General features: G+C 44.8%; 1 protein-coding gene across 1 annotated transcript in view; it reads left to right on the top strand.

The window, feature by feature from the left end:
- LOC116994718 (HCLS1-binding protein 3-like) overlaps nucleotides 1–20,800 on the top strand; it is a 52,249-nt gene that overhangs the window by 19,789 nt on the left and 11,660 nt on the right. The gene's annotated exons all lie outside the window — the stretch shown is intronic.

Below are 20,800 nucleotides of genomic sequence, written 5' to 3'. Positions count from 1 at the left end.
GGCTGCGAGTTGGATTTGGCCCAGCACTGCTGCTGTGCTGCTGAACCACCCAATATCCAGTTAAATATCTGGCCTTAGGGGTAAAATGCTAAACTAGGGCCTTTTTTTTCTGGTTTTGTACTGCTGTTGGTCATCCAGGTGGAAGCTCATAATGGCCTGGTTCCTTTTGCCTGGAAGAGACATCCCAGTGGTGCTGATTCTCTGCCTGGCTTTCAGGGCTGTGTCTGAGCTGCTCTTTGATGTCAGGTGGGCAAACTCACTTGCCAGTTCAGCTCTTCATCTTTTGTGGGTATTACTGATGATCTACAAACTTGGTGTTTCTCTGTTGTATGGTTCTTATGCCTCAAAGCTTCTCTCTGTGTCAGCAGGGTGATTCTGGGATTCTTAACAGCAGAAAGTTTTTACTGTCCAAATTGGGAACATGTCAAAAACAATACATATTTCTGATAAAGTTTTCATCTTTTAACAGCCCTTCCCCTTTTTATTGTTTTACCCAAGAAGCCTGGTTCTTCCTAGAGTAAAAGGTGCTCAAAATTAACTTATATCTGTGGGATGCAGTGTTGAAATTCATTGAAATACGTTTTCTTCTCTTCATCCTCTGCCTTTCTTGATAGTTTGAAGTATTGGTATTCCCACGTATTGTAACCAACTCTGCAAGTTTTCCTGGACATCTGTAGAAATCTTTTCAGCTTTGGACAGAATATACAGGTCAAGCAAGAAAAATCACTCCTAATACAGAGTAAGATGATCCTTTGATATCAGCTGTGCATAAGGGAATGAATTACAGTATACTCACTTTTGTAGCAGTGGCACACTTTTAGCTCTATTTCTTAGCACTCAAAGTATACAGTGACTTGTAAGTCACTTTAAGGCTCTCACAGCATTTTTTTGAAGTTAACATCTCTTGGGTTTGGATTTTTTTTCCCCCTCTTAAGCCACAATCATGATAATATTCCTTTGTTAAAATGTTTTAATTCCCTTATAGGTAGAAAATCAGATACATATTTAACTCCCCATTGTAGGGACAATATTAGGTACATTAGGACTTAGCTTTGTCACCACTCTTTATCACTCTTCTTTAAATCCATAGAGCTCAACATTTGCAGATACATATTTTTAAATCCTTAATAGCTACCATGATGCTTTGGTATCTGAGTTATTAAAGGTCCAGTAGCTTTTAATAATGTTTTAAAGGATTTTCCTCATAAATTGCAAAATAGTATTGTGTGGCTAGTCTCAGTTGCAGGGAGTTCTCCAACTGGCACACCTTTAGAAATGAAAGAAGCAGGAGCAATGAATCTGAAAGAGGCTAACCTCTGAAGGACAAGGCATGGAAGAGAGACATAAGTTGCATGAGTAGTTCATTTGAACTTGATGGTACTGTTGAAAATTCTGCAGTGGAAAAAGGTGTGATTTGGCAGTGGTTTGAGAGGAGGTTGGCATGGGGTGAGGGGAGCTGTGTGCAACAGGGATCAAATAAGATGACTGAACAGAGCCTGGCTGTGGCTATGCCATGACATTCTCCTGTCCTCTCAGTGAGCTTGGCTGTGTCCAGACTGGCCACTGCAAGTGGCTGCTGGCCTGTGCTGCCTCCTGGGCTGTGATTGGGATGGTTTGGGAGAAGGCGGGTTGTCCCATGCCAGGGGGTAACAGGGACTCTTCTAACAGCTTGAACTGTTGAACTGAGCTCTTGTACTCAGGCCCAGGCTGTGTAGGAATTACTCAATAAAACAATGTGGCCCCATGTTCTTCTACCCACAGAGCTTTCTGCCTGCTGCCATCTTTGCTCCACTCTACCCTCAAGCTACCCTAGGCCTTGGCTTTCTGTAGAGAATTCAGGCATCCAGTTTGGGATTTTTTTTGCTTAATCCAAGCAAGATCAAGTTGACATTTCCAGGTCTTCATCTTACAAGTTAAAAACCACATCACAGTTACTGAATTGGATTTCGTCTTCTTCCTCTGTGGGTGAAATAGAGAGTATTACTGTTTATATGTTGAAGCCAAGAGCTTTAGCATCCCCTCCTCCCGCTTTCTAGTCACAACAACTGAATTTAGTACTTGTATTCAGTTCATTCCAAAAAAGCTCAGACAGCAGCTGATTAAAATGAACCAGCCCCTCTGAGCAAACCAGCAGCAATTCTGGAAAAGGAGTGTGGCTGCCTCATGGGTTAAAACATGCAGCAGCCCTTTCAGTGCATGCATTTCTTCAGCTGCAATTACCTGAGGTAATATTTGTTCACCACTTTGACAGAACCCACCTTTTCCTGTGCTTTTTTTTCCCTGTCTTCATCATCTCTCTGCAGCCCTCATAGGAGGCTCTCCTCCACACAGGGTTCCTCCCTTCCGCCCTTTTTTCTTTGCCTCCCTAAATCTTTCAGTGACAGCATGTATTTCCCCAGGCATAGGTTTTTCCTGGCAAACTGCACAGAGATGAGTATTCCCTAGGCAAGAGTTCTTCTATCTCCTAGTAGGTCCTGGAGAGTTTGTCTTGACTCTGTGCCTTTGCTGTTGTTTCAGAGGATTTCCCTTTGTGGCTTCTTCTCATCCAGATTTGTTCCTCTCCTGAGGAATGGGTAGGTGAAAGCTTTGCATCTATTGTGTTTAAACACAGATACAGCTAAGTCCTGGCAATAGTTAGGAAGGGATGGGGCTGGTGAGGGCTGATGTTTTGGGTGCCTTCTGCCAGAAGTTTTTTTTAGTCTTTGTAGCTGGTTGTTACTGGGGTCAAACTCAAGCACCTCCAGTACTAGAGGTTTGCTGTTGCTGGGTTTAGTTGGTTAAGGCACTTGGTGCTTTTCCTGGCTGCAGATGAAGAAGGTGATGGCTTGGAGCAGCAGATTGGCAGGGAATGAGCAGCCAGGAGCCAGCCCTGGCCTTGCCAGAGCCTGCAGAGCCAGGCAGGCTGCAGGAGGAGGTAGGTTGGCACACAAGCCAGCAGTTGTTTCTGGGTTGCATCCTACGCCTTTTGTGTTCCCCAGCCCCTTAGTGACAGTCAGGCTAGAGCTTGACTCCTGAGTTGTTGATCCCGGTGCTCCCTTTCCTTTCCTCTTCCTGTTGTGGCAGAAGAGCCTAGAATGGCCTCAGCCTTTTGTCTTTGGGAAAGAAATGAGTGGCAACATTTGATCTTGCTTCCTCTGCCAGAAACCTTGGGCAGCTGAGTGGCTGATGGAGAGGCAGAAATCAGCTTAAGGGAAATCCTACATTTAGCATCTTTCCAAGAGGTTTTATTGATGGAGTGCCCAGAGCTATAATAGGTGAGGGTAGTGTACTTGCTCATGGATTTTCCCCTCCAAGGAAGAAAATTTCTGCAGGCTGGAGTGGCACAGTGTCACAGCACAACTGCTGGACAGATGGTCTGGAGCAAATTTGTCAAAATGTGTGTTCAGCTGCTGTGCCTTCTGGTCCTTGGCTGGCAGGGTTGTATTCCTGCCACTCCTCAGGCATTCTGCTCCTTGGCCACTCACAAATTCACAGCTGCCTTTTGGGCCAGCCAGGTACATGTTTGCCTTCCCCTCTGAATCCAGTAGGATTGATATACAGCATAAAAACTGTTTGTCCTGGTCAGCTGAAAGAAAGTGAAGGTGTCAAAACATCAAAGAGTGAAAATATGGGTCATTTTTTCTTTAACAAAATTCAAATAGCTAAAACAATGAATGAGAAAATAGAGCTTTGTTTTCCTAGCAGTGTGTGTATCCATGCTCGCAGCTGTGAAGCCTTCAGAGATTCAAACAGGCAAACCTTTATTTTCTGTCAGTTGTTGAGTCACAAGCTTAGGTTGCAAGGCATGTTTGACCATCACTTTGCCAAGTGACACAAGTATTTGTCGCAATTCCAATCCAGCTGCTGTCAGATTGGCAACTCGCAAAATCCCAGTAAACAGCCCCGTTGGTCTTCTACTGACAGATCAAATTTTTCTGAAAACCAAGGATAATAGTCTGGTATAGTGTTCTTCTCCATCAAAAAGAGAAGAAAAGGGAGCAAAAATTCTGTATTACCTACCCAGTTAGAGGATAAATCTGCCTCACTGTCCATAAATTGTCTGGTCTCAACCTTTTTTATGGGCAACCTTGTAGCCTCTCTTTGGGTTTGTTTTTCTCTTTGAGTGGCTAGGGAGTAAAGCAGGTTGGCAGGGATGCTCTCCTTATAGGAATTCAGCCCTTCCAGTTTGTCTCCTGAACATCTTTGTTTTTCTAAGTGCTTTGTGAGTGATGTTTCCCATGCAGAGGACTTTCTTTCCTGACACCAATCCTGTCTCCTGAGAACAGCTTCCAATGTGTTTCTTCACTGAAATCTTGCTGTGCCCCCACAAATGGGAGGTTGAGGGTGATTGAAAGAAAACAATGGAAAATGAAACCATGTTTAGCTGCTGGATCTCACAGAATCATCCATATTCATTCTGTGTTATGTCTTCTGAGTGGCAGAAACCTGTTCTTGAGATAACTCTACCAAGCCTTGTGTGGCTCCAAGTGGTGGAACTGAGACCCTTTTCTCGCTGTACTTCCCAGTCAGGGAAATTGAGTTGGATGTCTGAAAGACTTGGCCCTCTTCTCACATGGCTTTTCTTTGGAGGGCAGACTGAATGGAATTATGCTCAGGAAAACTGAGATTTTTGGATGCTCCTGGACTTGTAGTTGACATAAGCACTGCTTCAGGAGAGTGTATTGCACAGGTGGTGCTGCCATGTGTGCACCTGTCAGAGAGGTTTGAAGTAGTCACAGCTCTAAAATTGGCTGCTCTGTGTTTTCTTTCATTTTGGAAATAGTAATTTCCCTGACCTAAGGAAAACCTATGACCGTCCTCCCTGTGCCAGCATTGTCCTTATCTGCATTCATATTTCACTGTCTAGTGTTTGGTCCCATGAGGTTATACAGTCATTATTTCCCCAGGTTTTTAAGCAATTGCCTGGCTTATAGTTCAGTGGTAAGTTTCTGTCATGACTGGCTTGAGTGATTTCAGTACATCCACAGCTGGAACATGAGGATCCTTTGGGAAAGAGTTTAAGTAATTATTTTAATGTGCTTCATTTTCTTTCTGATTAGAACACTGAATATACTTTAATGGGTTTTATAAATAGTTAATTTGTGTTTATGCCATCATCCTAAGCCCAAAGGGCTGAAAATAGCTCTCTAGTCTGTGTAGTGTTACAGCTGTGTGTACCATCCGGTGGTGTTTCCAAGCAGAACACAAATGTAACTTCACTTAGGGTGAAATGCTGCAAGGACGTAATTGCTTCGTGCAACACTTCATTGCAGCACCATAAAGGAAGAGCACTTAATTCAACTGGAAATGCAGAGAGAATTGCACCCATGTAAATGCAAATGCCCAGCTTGGAATTTGACCAGATTGCTAAAGTAGATTGTCTCCTTTTAAGAAAGATTTGACAGGATTTTTAACGGACCTGGTTCATTGTTTACAATATACTAAAGGAATAAAACTTAACATGCACTTTTCTGTATACAGAAGAACTGTAGAGCCAAGTAGTATCAGAGAACTGGAATGAAATTCCATTACCACTAGCTGGCACCAACTTTCAAATACTTCCCATAGTCCTCTGAGTGAACTCTTGGCTTTTGGTTTCCCCTCCTGTTTGGCAGGACATGGGGGCATTTGTAACAGAGCTAGGCAGCACTGAGGGTGCTGGAGCTGCTGTGAGCCTCTCTGCAGGCATATCCAGCAAGTCCTTACTTAACTGAGAAAGAGAGAAGGCAGGAGAGCCTTTAGAGAGGCTACAGGATAAATTTATGACTACACAGAATCAAAAGTGTCTTTTTTTTCTTTAACTTCTCCTTTGGAAGAGGATTGAACATGACGTAATTGGGCAGATTTAAACATGTTTTGTTTCATGGACTTTACAATAATAGGATGACTCAAGTCCCTAATTAGAATAAAAAAGCATTACCTCATCGATGAGCCTGCTCGTTTCACCAGGGCAGGGGAAATCTTTAATCGACAGATGCAGGGAACTGCTCATAGATGAGACAGACTGCTAATGAGGGATGGATTCAGAGCTGCCCTATTGCTTTACTGTTCACTGAAGAAGCTGTCTGTGGGGTGAATGTGTGCTCAGTTTAAGTAGAGATGGGAGACTTGTTTTTCCTTTCATCTGATGCTGTCAGGTTCCTAATTCAGCAGACTTAATAAAAGCATTGTTCTATCTTCCCCATGGACCTGCTGCAGACCTTCCTCTCTTCATTTCAAAAGATCAAAGAATCAGCTTTTGGAAAACCATTTCTGAAAGCAATCTGTAAAACTTTGCCAAAAATGCATGATTTAGCTATATAACTATAGGCTGGTACTAATTAACACACCTGGGGATCACATTTTTACTGCTACCCCTTGCAGCATTTGGCCAGGTCTGGAATTATCTGAAGTGTCAATTAAAAAGGAACGGCCCTAAGGACAGATTCATCTGGGACTCAGCAGCTCTTCATTCTGCACTTGAATTTCTTGGGTCATATCGCAGTACTTAAAAGTTAGATTTCTCCATTATCCCTTTAGTAAAAGGAGTAAAACTGATTTTATAGATCTGCCTGGGGAAAAGTTTCCCTTTGTACAGAAATGTGGCATTCAGATAGTTGTTAATGACCATTGTCATAGAAGCAAAAACAATGCTTTCCACTACCTTCTGTAATTTTGGGTATGAATCAGACCCTTTCTTTCCATATTGCCTGATATGCCCAGTCATGTCCAAATCATAGAGGAAATAAGATTTATTATGCCAGTGAATTACACAGCTGTTGTAGGTGGTTTGACTGTGGCTAAACTAGTAAATAAAAGCAGGCAGGAACTGTAGTGTTGCATTTGCCAATTTGAATAAAGTAGCTTCTGTCCAACAGCTAAATCCTTCCACTCCCTAGAGCAAGCTGGCCATGTCCAAAACAGGAAGGGCCCTAAGCTTGTACTGATCCCTAAACTTAGTCCAGGCATTGTTTGGGAAAGCAGTAGCTACCTTGGGCCAAATTCAGGCTGCTAAAAACTCACAAGGCAGTTACTGTGCACCATTATCCCAGCCCATGCACTCACCACATTTATTTGCTGTGGGCCTTTTGTTGCCCTCAGGGCAGCCTGAGGAATGTGCATTTTTAGGAGTCAGGATTGGAGCTGCTGGGGCCCTGTAATGAGGTGCAGGCACTACTGAGTGTGTCTGGCACCTGAGGATGCTCCATGGCCATAAACCCCCAGGGGCATTTTGCAGCAAGGATGGGTCTGGCTGCTGGCTCCTCTCAGCTGGCACTCTGTTGGGTGATGGCACAGCTCAGGAACTAGCAGCTGGATAGGTGCAGCCTGCCTCTTTTGGGCTGTAACAGAGTCCAGCCTTGTGGGTGTGAGCTGTGGTCTATCACATGGCTTGGAAAAGGTCTTGATTTTGATTTTTATTTTCTGAGGTCTGCTCTCTGAACCACAGTTTTCTGTAATAACTGCTCTTTATTTGTCACAATCCACAAAGGGATTGGGGTGGCTTGAATGGAAGACTTCTAAGCTTCTCTCTTCCTTGCTTTTTGTCTGTAATAGTATCTGAGGCATACTTGATGGCATCATTAAACACAAAATGCAGTGTCATGCCCTCAAAACCATCTTACAGAATCAGCAGGTTGGAAGAGATCTTCAAGATCATCAAGTCCAACCCATGCCCTAATGCCTCAACTAGACCATGGCATCAAGTGCCACATGCAGTCTTTTTTTAATCACATCCAGGGATGATGATTCCACCACCTCCCTGGGCAGACCATTCCAGTACTTTATCACTCTTTCTGTAAAAAACTTGTTCCTAATATCCAACCTGTATTTTCCTTGATGTAGCTTGAGATTGTGTCCTCTCATTCTGTCAGTGCTGCCTCGTGAAAGAGACCAACCCCCACTTGGCTACAAACACCTTCCAGAGAGTTGTAGAGAGTGATAAGGTCACCCCTGAGTCTCCTCTTCTCCAGGCTGAGCAACCCCAGCTCCCTCCCTTGAAAGATTCAATACCCTCATCCAAGTCATCAATGAAAATACTGAACAGGACTGTCCCCTGCACAGACCCCTGAGGGACACCACTGGTGACAGATTCCCAGCTGGATGCAGCACCATTCACCACCACTCTCTGGGCCCAGCATTCCAGCCAGTTCCTAACCCAGCACGGAGTGCTCCTGTCCAAGCCACGGGCTGCCAGCTTTTCCAGGAGTATGGTGTGGGAGACAGTGTCAAAGGCCTTGCTGAAGTCCAAGTAAACAATATCCACAGCCTTTCCTGCATCCACCAGGCAGTCACCTGCTCATAAAAGGAGATCAGGTTGGTCAAACACAACCTACCCCTCCTAAACCCATGCTGGCTGGGTCTGACACCCTGGCCATCCTCTAAGTGCTGTGTGATGGCACTCACTATAAACTGCTCTATAACCTTACCTGTACTGAGGTCAGGGTATAATTGCTAGGATCCTCCTTCCCACCCTTTTTTATGAATGGGTGTCACATTGGCCAGCTCCCAGTCATCTGGAACCTCACCAGTGAGCCAGGACTGCTGGTAAATGATGGAGAGAGGCTTTGCAAGCTCATCTGCCAGCTCCCTCATCACCCTGGGGTGGATCCCATCTGGGCCCCTAGATTAATGAACATCCAAGCAGCTCAGCAGTTCTCTGACTGCCTGCTCCTGGATAACAGGGGGACCATTCTGCTCCCTGACACCATCTACCATCCCAGGGGACAGTTGTCCTGAGGACAAGCTGTCTTCCCACTAAAGACTGAGGCAAAGAAGGCATTAAGCACTTCTGCTTTCTCCTCGTCTGCAGTTACTAAGTTCCCTCCTGCATCCAGTAGAGAACAAAAGTTGGCCTCACCCTTCCTTTTGCCATTAAAGTATTTTTTATTATCCTTACAAAAGTTGCCAAATTAAGTTCAAACTGAGCTTTGCCCTCCCTGTTTTTTTTCCTACATGCCCTAGCAACCCCCTTAAATACTTCCTGAGAGACCTGACCCTCCTTCCAAAGATGATACATCCTCTTTTTATTCCTAAGTTCCTTTGAAACCTCGTTGCCCATCCAGGCTGGACGTTTGCCTCATTGACTCATCTTTTGGCACACAGGGATAGTGTTCCTGTGCCCTCAAGATCTCTGTTTTGAAGCACGCCTATCTTTCCTGGACTCCTTTGTTTGTAAGGGCTGCTTCCCAAAAAACCCTCCAAATAAGTCTCCTGAATAGACCAAAGTCAGCCCTCTGCAAGTCCAGTGTGAAAGTTCTACTGATGTCTCTCCTTATTTCACCAAATATTGAAAACTCTATCATTCCATGATCCCCAAACAGCCTCCAACCACCACATCTCCCACCAGCCCATCTCTATTTACAAACTACAGATCTAACATAGTCCCTCCCCTGGTGGGCTTACCCAACAGCTGCAACAAAAAGTTGTCCTCCACACACTCTAAAAACTTCCTTGACTGCCTCTTTTCTGCTGGATGAAGTTCCCAGCAGATGTGTGGTAGGTTAAAGTCAACTACAAGAACAAGGACTGGTGATCCTGAAACATTCTCCAGCTGCTTGTAGAATAAGTTGTCCATTTCTCCTCCCTGGTTGGGTGGATGATAACAGAATCCCAGTAGGATATCAGCTTTGTTGGCCTTTCCCTTAATTCTTACCAGGCATTCATCTGCATCGTATTAGTTTCAATACCCATAGCATCAAAAGCCTCCCTAATATAAAGGGCCACCCCTCCACCTCTGCGCCCTTTCCTGTCACTTCTGAAGAGCTTGTGCAGTGCTCCAGCTGTGTGAGTCATCCCACCATGTTTCTGTGATGGCAACTACATCATAACTCTGCTGCTGCACCATGGCCTCCAGCTCTTCTTGTTACCCCTGCTGTGTGCATTGGTGTACATGCACCTCAGCTGGGCTACTGATATCACCACTAAGTCAGGCTTACCACCTTTGGGCTTGCTTCCAGACAGCCCAGCTGCACCCCCTTCCCCCTTCAAACCTCAATGAGTCCTCCAGTTCATGAGCTAAAATCCTTCAGTCCTTAACAGAGAGATGGAGCCCATCCAGTTCCATCAGGCCAGGTGCCATAAAAGGTGTCCCATGATCAAAGAACCCAAAATTCTGCTGATGACACCAGTCCTTGAGCCACTTGTTGACAATGTGGGTTCTCCTGTTCCTTCCATTGTTTTTCTCTGCACCAAAGGGACTGAACAGAACACCACCTGCACTCCTGCCCTATCAACTACTTGACCTTTAAAGTCCCTTTTAATTCCCTGACCCTCCTCTTTTCAATCTCATTGTTACCAGCCTGGACTATCAGCAGTGGGTAATATTCAGAGGGCTGAATCAGCCCAAGAAGTCCCTCAGTGAAATCCTTTATGCAGGAAGGCAGCAATCCTCCCTGTGGAATGGATCCTGTCACATATGGGGCCCTCTGTTCCCCTCAGAAGGGAGTCACCCACCATGACTACCCTTCTTTTCTTTTTGATGTCAGAGGTGGTGATCTGTCCTACAGATGGAGCATAACTGGGAGGGCCACTGGGCAGATCTTTTTCTTCTACACCATCTGGCTGACCCTCTAGATCCAGGGCCTCACACCTATTCTGGAGTGGCACCTGGATAGGTGATGGGGGTTGGGAGGAATTTTTATTATTACCTCCTCGAGTAGGAACCCATTTCCACTCCCCTTCATCCACCAGGTGTGTCCTCCTGTTACCTGCCAGTGGGAGGCAAGGGAGTCCTCTGACTGCTGGTAGGCTTCCCTCAAGGATGGAAGGGCAGAACTTCAGCAATCTACTTCCCTTTCACTTTCCCCAATACTCCTTAGTCTTTCAACTTCCTCCCTAAGCTGGAAGCGAAAGGAGATCATTCTCCTGACCAGCTCAAACACTCCACACAGGAGAGGTCTGGACAGACACATCCTTTTTGGAGGGTTCCATTTGGCTACACGCACTTTTACTATTGCAGTTTTTGACCGTGTAAAAACCATTATTAACAAAAAAACCCAAAACCAACCAACCAACAAAACCACAACAAACTAAAAACCCCACTAGCAGGAGGAAACCTGCAACCCTGCCTGCTTGCCCTGCCTGTGCAAGCTGCTGTACCACGCCCCTGTTTGCCAACTCCGGGTCGCCATGCTCCCTAGAGCCCTCCTTTAATCACCCCACTGCTGGCAGGAGGAGAGTCCTGCCCCACCCCAGCATGGCTAACAAGAACTCGCTACATTATCTGGGCCCCTTTGCAACAGACACCTCGTTTTTCATCTGTGTGATGGGTTATCTGCCAGCATAGGTTGTTGTCATGTGTAACACTCTTGTCCTGGAAACTTACTCCTGAATCATCCATCTTTCTCCTCTTGGCTATGAGTGACAGAGCCATGGCCCCAACTGTTCCTGTAATATTGGAAAAAGCAAAAGTGTTCTCAAGAGACTCCTGAGGGTTAATCCTCACTTTGTCCCTCAGGGGCTGTTACACCAAACCCTGACCTCACTGGAATTGTTTTTATTTGTTCAGTGATGCTGCCAAGAGACGAGGGCAGTGCCACACAATGCAGGATGCTGGAACAGGAAGGAGAAGCACATGGTCTAGAACTGTGCAGCAAAGTCTCAGGAGAATTAGTTTTAATTCTTCATTTCAAAGACATCCTGCTTAGGCTGCAGATAGCTAACTTCTGGTTTTCAGGACCACATTTCATTCCTGATATGTAAAGAAACAATGCTGGCATACCCTGACATGCAGAGGTGCTGAGAGAGTGAATTCTGACAGGTTGTGAGGTGTTCTGGGGCTATCCAAACATTGTGGATTGTTATCAGTAAGCATTGGTTTAGTTGCCCTTGGGAGGTGATGCTGGAGGTGTTACCCAGCCTGTTGAATTTCCTACTCTCATGGAGGAACTCCTTGTTCTGCCAATCCTTTTCCAGCACAGCACCATTGCTCACAGGAGGGGTGCTGTCCTGGTGCCATTGTGTGCTGCTGGTGGATATAATGAAAGATGCTGAGTAGTCCTTAAGCCCTACAGCCAAATGGACAACATGGCAAAGGACAGCTGTCTCCTTTCTGCTCTCTGCTTAGCACTTCTGCCTGGAAGGGGCTGGTACCCAGGACCTCTTGCAAGGGCCCTTTCTAGAAGGTGACATGGACATCAAGCTTCCATATACAGTTTTCTGGCAGTATCACACCACCCTTTGCTCCTTCAAACACCCCCACATGCCTTTGTTCTGTGCCCAGAGCATGTCATTAGCACCAGGTCAGGCTATGACTTTGCAGAGCTCCAGCAAAGCCCTCATGTAATTTCATTTTTAAGTTTGAGCACTTTGAACTTACAGATGCAGAATAAACATTAATTGCAGAATGCCACAGAGCCAAGTGTTTTACAGTATGGATACAGTCCTGCACCAGCCTTCTTGTTCAGCAGGGAGGTGTGTGTGCTGCCTCCTGTGCTTATGGCATCTCTGGTGTGGAATTCAGTGTCAAAATCTTTCCATAGCCACTCCATCACTGCTCTCCTCAGCTGGGCATGGGAGAGAAATTATAATGACAGACTTATGAGTTGAGATAAGGGCAGGGGGAGATCATTCACCAGTGACCATCACAGCCAAACCAGGCTCCACTTGGGGAAATGAACTGAATTTATTACCAGTCACATCAAAGCAGGATAATGAGAAATAAAATTGAATTATAAAATGCCTTCCCCCGATCCCTCCCTTCTTCCTGGACTCCACTTCTATTTTCTCCCACCAGCAATGCAGAGGGATGAGGAATGGGGGTTGGGATCACTTCATCACATGTTGTATCTGCTGTTCCCTCTCCCCACATCCTTCTCCCTTGGGGTCACAGGTCCTGCCAGCAAACTGCTCCAGCATGGGCTCCTCTGTCCATGGGCCACAGGTCCTGCCAGGAGCCTGCTCCATTCTGGGGTCTCCACAGGGTCACAGCCTCCTTCAGGCATCCCCCAATCCAGGTTGGGATCCTCCACAGGCTGCAGGTGGATCTCTGCTCTCCCATGGGCTGCAGGGGAATCTTTGCTTTGGCACCTGGAGCTCTTCTCTGCCTTTTTCACTGCCCTGGGCATCTGCAGGACTGTTTGTCCCACATTCTCTTTCTCTCCTGGCTGCAGTTGCAGAATAGTTTTTCCCCTTACCTATGCTACCACAGAGGCACTGCCACCATGGCTGGTGGGCTTGGCCTTGGCCAGTGAGGAGTCTGTCCCTCTTGGAGCTGGCTGGCATTGACTGTCAGTCATGGGAAGCTCCAGCAGTTTCTCACAGAAGCCATCCCTGTAGCCCCTGCCTCCTCCCAAAGCCTTGCCATGCAAACCCAGAACAGCAGGTACCAATGTCCCCTCTTGGAAGAGCAAAGGAAGATGAAGAGAGACAGGAGTGAGGCCAGGAGCTGGGTGGGCAGCATGAAGGGACTACAGGAAAAAGTCAGCTCTACAAATCAGCATTTTGACCATATCTGATGAACTGTATGTTTACAACCATGCTGACCCTGTGGTGTTTGTCCTCTGTCCTGGCTATGTGGCATGTGAAAGGTCTGCTGTACCATTTCTGCTTATGGATCCAAATTCTGAAGTGCCTTAGGTCTGTGTTTCCTGTCTGTAATGATCACTCTTCCTCCATAGCCACTGTAGCACAAGGGAGTAAAAGCTCAAAACCTTGTGCAGTTGTTTGTAATTGCTACTCCCCTGCTTTCATCAGCATGATTTCAGCACTTTTCCAATTGTCCCTCTTACTGACACAGATCAGTGATACAATTTGTGTTCCCTCTCTGTATTCAACCAAAGATTCTCCTTTACCAAACCTCAGGTAATTTCTCAGATCTCCAACTTTCTAGATGGTACAAGATTCTTCATAGCATAGGGGTTTAATGTTCTTTGAATGAATTTAGGATTTATGAGTCAGCAGACTGACCCAAAGGACCCAAAGTTAGCTCATAGGTGAGTGACCAGTAGCTAAACCTGGCTCACACTGTCAGTGGCCAGTAGGTAAGCCTGGAGAAAGAGCTCTCCTTGGCTGTTGGAGCTCTGGGTTTGCTGCTTTTTGTCCCCACACAAGCCTGAGATCTCATGTCATCTGGTGTGAGAGCCTGACATGTTTACCACCATTTCTTCCCATGGTCTGTGTTCCCTGATCCACTTTCCCTGCTCCACGCTTTGCAGCACAGGAATCTTCAGTGTTTAATGCAGCCATCTCAAGGTGGGCTGGGGCAGATCATGAGGTGGCTGAGCAGCAGCAAGGAGTGGGGTATGCAAGAGTCAGGCTCATGTTGTGTCAAGTCATAATCCTCTGAGGATGTGAGAAGCTCTCTGGAGGCTGAGATGATCTATCTGCCAGCTCTGAAGAGTGCTGTGGGAATAGCAAGCGTCCTCTGGCTGGGCTGAGCTGAGAGATTTTTTTTTGCCAGCAGGAGGGTAGTGAATTTTGTTAAGATTTTGGAATATTGTCATGGCTGCCAAATAACATCAGCAATGAGTTGGATTGCATGTGTAAGCCAGAGCACTTGTAAAGACTACTCATTTCTTCTTCCAGTCACATGTTGTGGCTTGCTGGCACTTAGCAACTTCCAGTGGTTCAGTGCCTGGCCCCGCTGTGCTCCCCAAGGGGTTTGTGGTGCTTCCCCACTGGACCCCCCTGCAGCCTGACAGACAGCTGGAGCTCAGTGCCCAGCCCCTGGAACTACTGACCTTGCAAAAGCTTCTCTGCTGAGAAATCAAGCTAGTTACCAATAAAATCATAAATAGGAGTCCAATTTTAAAAATGCAGAATTTCGTCATCTGTTTTTAATGCTTACAGCAGAAAGCAGCCCCCAGGCAGTCTCCACTGCAGAGCCTCAGTGTCTTGCTTAGGAGGGAGAGATTGTGTCTGGGGTGCTCCCTGGTGTGACTGTTCCTGCAGTCTGACCTCCAGCAGTGTCTGCAGCATCACAGGTGGAACTGCTTCATGCAATAGGTATATCCATGGCCTAGGGAATATTTCACCCAGAGCAATTTTATCTTTCCTCTGTTAAAAAAAAAAATCATCACAAGAAACCTGTAGGCAGGAAAGCAGTGTTCTCCTTTTGTGGAAGATGTTGCCATGATCAGCAGAAGAGGCAGCAGCCAGTGTGTCTGCAACAGCAGTGTCATTTAGCTCTGACAATGTCTCACTGTGTCTTTGTCCCATCTCTGAGTTGTAGTGAGAGGTTTGCTTTACCCATGGCACAGCCAAGAGGAAAAAGTGACCTCTGTGAACAGCAAGATGTGGGGGAGGGAAGGCAGTGGGGAACCAGGCTCAGCCCCATCATCCCTCCTCCAGCTGATGCAAATCCTGCTCAGTTACTGCTGGAATCTGATCACTGCCTTGGTATCTGGCCCCTCTCGAGCTTTTCATAAACCCTTTAGATGTGGTGTGACAGGTATGTCACACAAAATTTTAGACTGGAACATGGACATGATAAAAGCTCATGTGCATCAAGCCCTGATGCTGCCATCATCATGATTGCCTTGTAGCTCTTTTACTAATTCATAGACAGACATAATATTCTCATCTCCTTGTCCTACCAAAAGAGTGTTGTGGTTTTATCCCCTGTTGCTTGAGGCATCTCAGTGTCCCAGCTAATGCAGAGATGGCTCAGGATCTCTGCAGAGAAGCAGGTTCCTGCAATGGTGCAGTGAGATCACTGTCTGCAGGACCTGGAGGAGAGAAACTTCCATTGTCCTGCTCCTGCTTTAGAAGAAAATGGTGGGAACTTTGAGGATTGCTATGTCACTCCTTGGGTAAGATACTATTATTAATCAAAGCTGTAGGTTCGTGAAAAGAACATAGCATGATTCTGGCCAGATTTTAGTAATAAATGCTCTTCTAATTACTGACTGATTATATCTGATTATCCGCCTTTCTGTAATTTTACTGAGCATCAAGGCAATGCTTGCTGGCCCATGCTTGTGTTCTACTTTTTTAACTTGGCTGATTTCTAAAATAGCTTCATTTTTAGCCCTCTGTAACCTCCCTGGAGTTCTAAAATGTGTTGAGTAGTTACATCCAGGGTACAGAAAATGCCAGGCTAATTTTTTCCAAAACACTTTAGTGCGTGTTATCTGGTACTGTATATCTGAAAATTTTCATCATTAAGATGAGTATTAGGATAAGAAAAATTTCACTGTTGTCAGTAACCCTGAAAGTACCATTTTGCTGCTTTGCAGGCGAAACCCAAAATACTAGTGAGTAGTTTTGCCTTTTTCACATAATTATTGACAACTTTGTTAGGCTTCTTTTGTTCTGGACCACGATGGTTTAATTTAGTCATGGTTATATTTTGAAACTTGTCTTTTGTTGTCCTTAACTTGTTTCAGCAAGTCTTACACACTGGTTTAGTCTAGAAAATCAGAGGAAAATTATAAAGAAAGTTCCTTTATGGTAGTTTTCCTTCTTTGCAATCTATTCTATAACTCTAGTTCCCTTGCCAGGCTTATGAGTGCTTGAGTGTTTTATTAGTTATTTCACTGAAAACATTTCAGGAAATGTTTCTGCATGATGATTATTGCTAGTGAACTGTGTACTAAACAAAAGTTGTCCATCTGTGGTCTTCTCATCTGCTTTCAAATTATGTTGGAAAAGGATATAATGAGAAAAATTGAGGACAGATTATAAGCACATCTTGCCTTTGTTTAGGTAGAGCAGGTACTGTTGAGTTCTGAGCTCTTCAGAAAAATCTCTCCACACAAGCAGGTCCCTGGATGGGAGCTGAACTCTTGAAAATCTGTTCCTTCAGGATTTCTTTCCATCTGTTGCTCTGCTGGAACAAGAATCCAAGGCTGACCTAATCTTGAAGCTGCAGCAGACAAACCTTGCAACTGAATCCTCGTGTTCCAAATGATTTCTAATTGGAAATTTATTCCATCCATTGCACATTATCTTACTTTGGGACACGCCAAAGCAATTTAAAATACTGTAAATTAGTGTGATATCCACAAGAAAAACACTGCTGTGTGAGGTAAAGTATCCCTGCAGCCAGCAGTTGTTGTGGTGGTTTAGTGCTTAGGAGTGAGGCTGTGTGAGCTGATGGGCTTCAACTCTCTGTTGAGCATCCCTTGGCCAGAGCGACTGAGAATGACCCCCTTTGTCCTGTCTGTTATTATCAGGCAGCTCTGGAAAATGAGCACTGCTGAATGAAAAAAAAAAGCAGCAGATGACATTTTGTTTTCTGCACAAACATGCTAGTGTATAGAATCTTTGTTTTTCAGATGTGGTTTTCAAGATGTGCTAATATTGCTGCTGTTCTAGCTGTAGCTTTTTTGTTCAAGCCTGGATTTAGATCTGTGGGAGTTGGGATGTCCATTTATATTAATGAGCTCTTCCCTTGTAAAATTCCATGGATACCTAATATATGAGTATGCATACTCTGAATAAGTCTTTTTTTAATATTACTGTAACACTCCTTTTCTGAAGCATAATCTTATTTCTGTAAAAAAGAGATGGTCATATTTTCAGAATAATAATATCTGAAAACTTCTGCTGAGATTACACGTGCTCTTGATAAACAAACCTCACTTCTTTAACCCAGTACTGAGCATGGGGCAGGGACTCCTCTCTGTACAGAGCACAGCAGACACACTGTAATTTAAACCAGTGTCACCCAGCATTGGATCTGCAGTTCCAGTGTTTCACAAATGTCTGTCACACACAGGTCTGGTGCCTTAGTCATCCTCGTTGCTGTTTTCCACAGCTGACCAGAAAACTCCTGTGCATTGCTGCTGTGCCATTGAGACCTGCCAGATGAGTGACCTTCATTGTGTCAGGAAACAGCAACAGGAGAACCCACAAAACTCACAAAGTGAGTCAGGTGTGAAAGTGTCTGCATACAGGGTTTTGTTGACATTTTCATGGGTGATTTGAGGATCATGTGGAAGCCAGGAGTCTCAGCTGTACTTTTGAGTGTTCCAGCAGCCTGACTAGGTGGATTCATATACTCTAGCCTTTGATCATCCAATTTTGGTCCATGTCTAGGAGGCCAGTCTTTATGTACAGTCATTTAGGAGGCTTCTTTTTGTCAGAGCAGGGGACAGGAGTGTTATTTGAGTTATTCTCCCAGTGCTTTCTGTGTAGACATCAGTAGGCTCAGCTGGGTAAATCGTTTCTGCTGAACAAAGTCGTCTTTAGGGCTGGTTTGGTTTTTGTTAAAGTTTTAAAGGTCACTAGAGTGATATTCCAAAAGTTCAGTTGTTTCATAAATGAAGAAATAGCAATAACATGGGTCATCTTCTGCCAGCTGGATGCTGGTAGTTTCAAAATGTCAGATGCCAAGGTTGTGAGCGTGATGTATGAAGAAGGTGCTAATGAAGTGCAGGGTTTGGGTACAGTAAGGCTTTGGAAGACTGAATGTTCCTTCATTCTGTCTCCCCCAAAGACTCTGCATTCCTACACAAGTTTACTGCAACCTGGTACATCATGACCATTGAATTAGCTGTCCTTGCAGCTTCTCCTCTGCCTGCCAGCTCAGGGCTTCACAATCAGCTTGGCTCCAGCAGAGTCCCTGGGCCCTGCTTATGGGGAGGTAGCACCAATACACAGAGAGGGGATGGGTGGGCAGGCAGATGCACACTCAGGCCAGCTGCAGAACCTCAGACAGTCTCTGAAACTTCTCACACTCTCCTTCTCATCCATTAACCTCTGCCCAGCAGTGCAGTCTGGACTGGCACAGCTAAATACAGAACCGTGGGAATCCTGTTTTCCCACTTAGGGACTGACCTCAGCAGTGTCCCTGTATGGAAATACTTGGCAGTCCAACAGTGGCTGCTTTAGAAGGGTAGTGAGGGGAAACAACTTGAAGGCAGAAAAATAACTTCTTCCTGTTCCTGCCAGTACCAGTCAGGCCCAGTGGGTCTGGCCCTGTGCCTGTAGCTGCCAGTGGAGTCCCCTGACCAAAGAGAAAGTGAGCCCGTGTCAGTGGGCTGGTTTAGTGCCAGGTTACACAGAAGGTTGTTACCAGGACTTTCCAGTTCCATTATTTCCATGTTACATGCTGGTCTGTATGATGCTCTTTATGATTCTCTTCCTTTCTTTGGTGTTTCCCACTATTCTGGTATTGTTTACTGCAAATACTTGAGCTAAATAATAGTAAATTCTTTGCTAACTTCACTGTTGCTTGGCAGTGTAGTGGCTTGTGTATATAATTACCTGTGCCATGATGGGCTCTTATACATCAGGAGAGCTGTTGTAACTCTCTAAATGGACCAGGGGTCTTGTTAAAGACTTTTGGCATTCTGTAGGTTGGCAAATCCTCACCTATATTTTCATTTACCTCTCAAATAATACTTTGTCAGGAGTGAATTATGCAAATAAAGGTTGATTCTTCCCTAGTAGATCAGATTTATTTGTTTTTACTCAATCTGAATATTTTTTTAATCAGTTTGTCAGCTCTGAAAGATTCGGTGCTACTGCTTTGCTTTTGTTGTTGTTTGGTTTACTTTATCCTTTAATACTTAGGCTCATTTGAGTGATAGATCCCTTACTACAGCTAATGAAGCAATGAATTTCAGTTTGTGTAGGCATCCTGGGTGAAAGCTGCCTGCACATATTATAACTTTAGATCTTGATAGCTTTTGGAAGAAGGGTCTTCTACAAATGCTTCAGTTTGAAGCAGTTCCATGGAACTGGGCTTTCAAAAGTAGCTCAAATTCAGAAGTTACTCAAGGCATATATCCCTAATGAATATGAATGCAAAAAAAAAAAATTCAGTAAAGTTTCTTCTGCTTTAAGATGAAGATTTTTGTCATAAATAGTAGTTGCTGACATCTGCAGATACCTTAAGAGTATCAAATAGGGTATATTTCCAAATAAATCAATATTTAAGGTCTGCATGGGGCTCGTTCTTAGGCTGCATTTTCCACGAAGTGATGGATGCAAGGTAATAACCATCTGTGAGTTCCAGTTTGTTGATAATAAACTTGTGAAAATAACTGGAAGTAACTGGACTCTGCTTTTGTATGCAGCTGTAATTGGAAGAGGATTTTACAAGACTCTTTCATGTACTTGGAATGTGTGTGTAATCTTTTGACCTTGCTCTGAGTTTTTGATGACTGTGGCATGTTAAGTGCTGATAATTGGGTTTGCTCTAGGCTGAAACCTGACCTGCTCTCTGCAGAGGAGATCAGATCTTCTATTGGAAGGGGCACTCAAAGGGGCTGCCTTAGAAATTGCAGAGCCAGACCTGCTGAGAGTGAAGATCTCTGAAATATGGCAATTACATTGGAAGGGCATGATGTACTAGGGACTGCTTCACTTTCAGCCTAGTTTGAATTGGACTTTACACCCAAAGGTTTTTTTCCTCTAAATTTTCTTCTCTGTGCCATCTGGTTTGCCTCATAACTCAAGCTGCCTTATTATGAGAGCTGCCTTGTAGCTTCAGCTGGTGCAATGTGAGTCCTGGGTATGAGAGCAAGAGGCAGGTGCATTTCATTCTGCTCTTGGAAAGGGAGTCAACTCTGTTTAAGCCATGTGCAAATGAGGGGAGTGTCTAATACCTTTATGAAAGGAGTATGCAGCAATCATAAACAGCAGCAGGAACTGGCAAGGAAATGGAGCCACAGGGATTTTTTTTAAACCTGTCCACAGGGATCAGTGCAATGGATCAACTTGCACTTTGTATTTCAAGCCATCTTTTTCTGTCTGTCTCAAACAGTGTTAATGGATCTGATCTTTCTTATATTAAGCTTTCTGTGTGGGAGTAAAACTGCTTTAATGTTTCTCTGAGTAGTAGTTTGCACAGTATAGCATTGCTAGCTCTGCTTTTCCTGTTCCCATTGGGACCTTTGTCAGGCATTAAGAATACACAACATGGGTCCAGCTAGAGAATGCCAGACCAACTGTC

Source organism: Catharus ustulatus, chromosome 3 (genome assembly GCF_009819885.2).
Source record: "Catharus ustulatus isolate bCatUst1 chromosome 3, bCatUst1.pri.v2, whole genome shotgun sequence".
NCBI lineage: Eukaryota > Metazoa > Chordata > Aves > Passeriformes > Turdidae > Catharus > Catharus ustulatus.
Note: the sequence above shows the minus strand (reverse complement) of the source record. Positions and strands in the feature narration are given on the sequence as shown.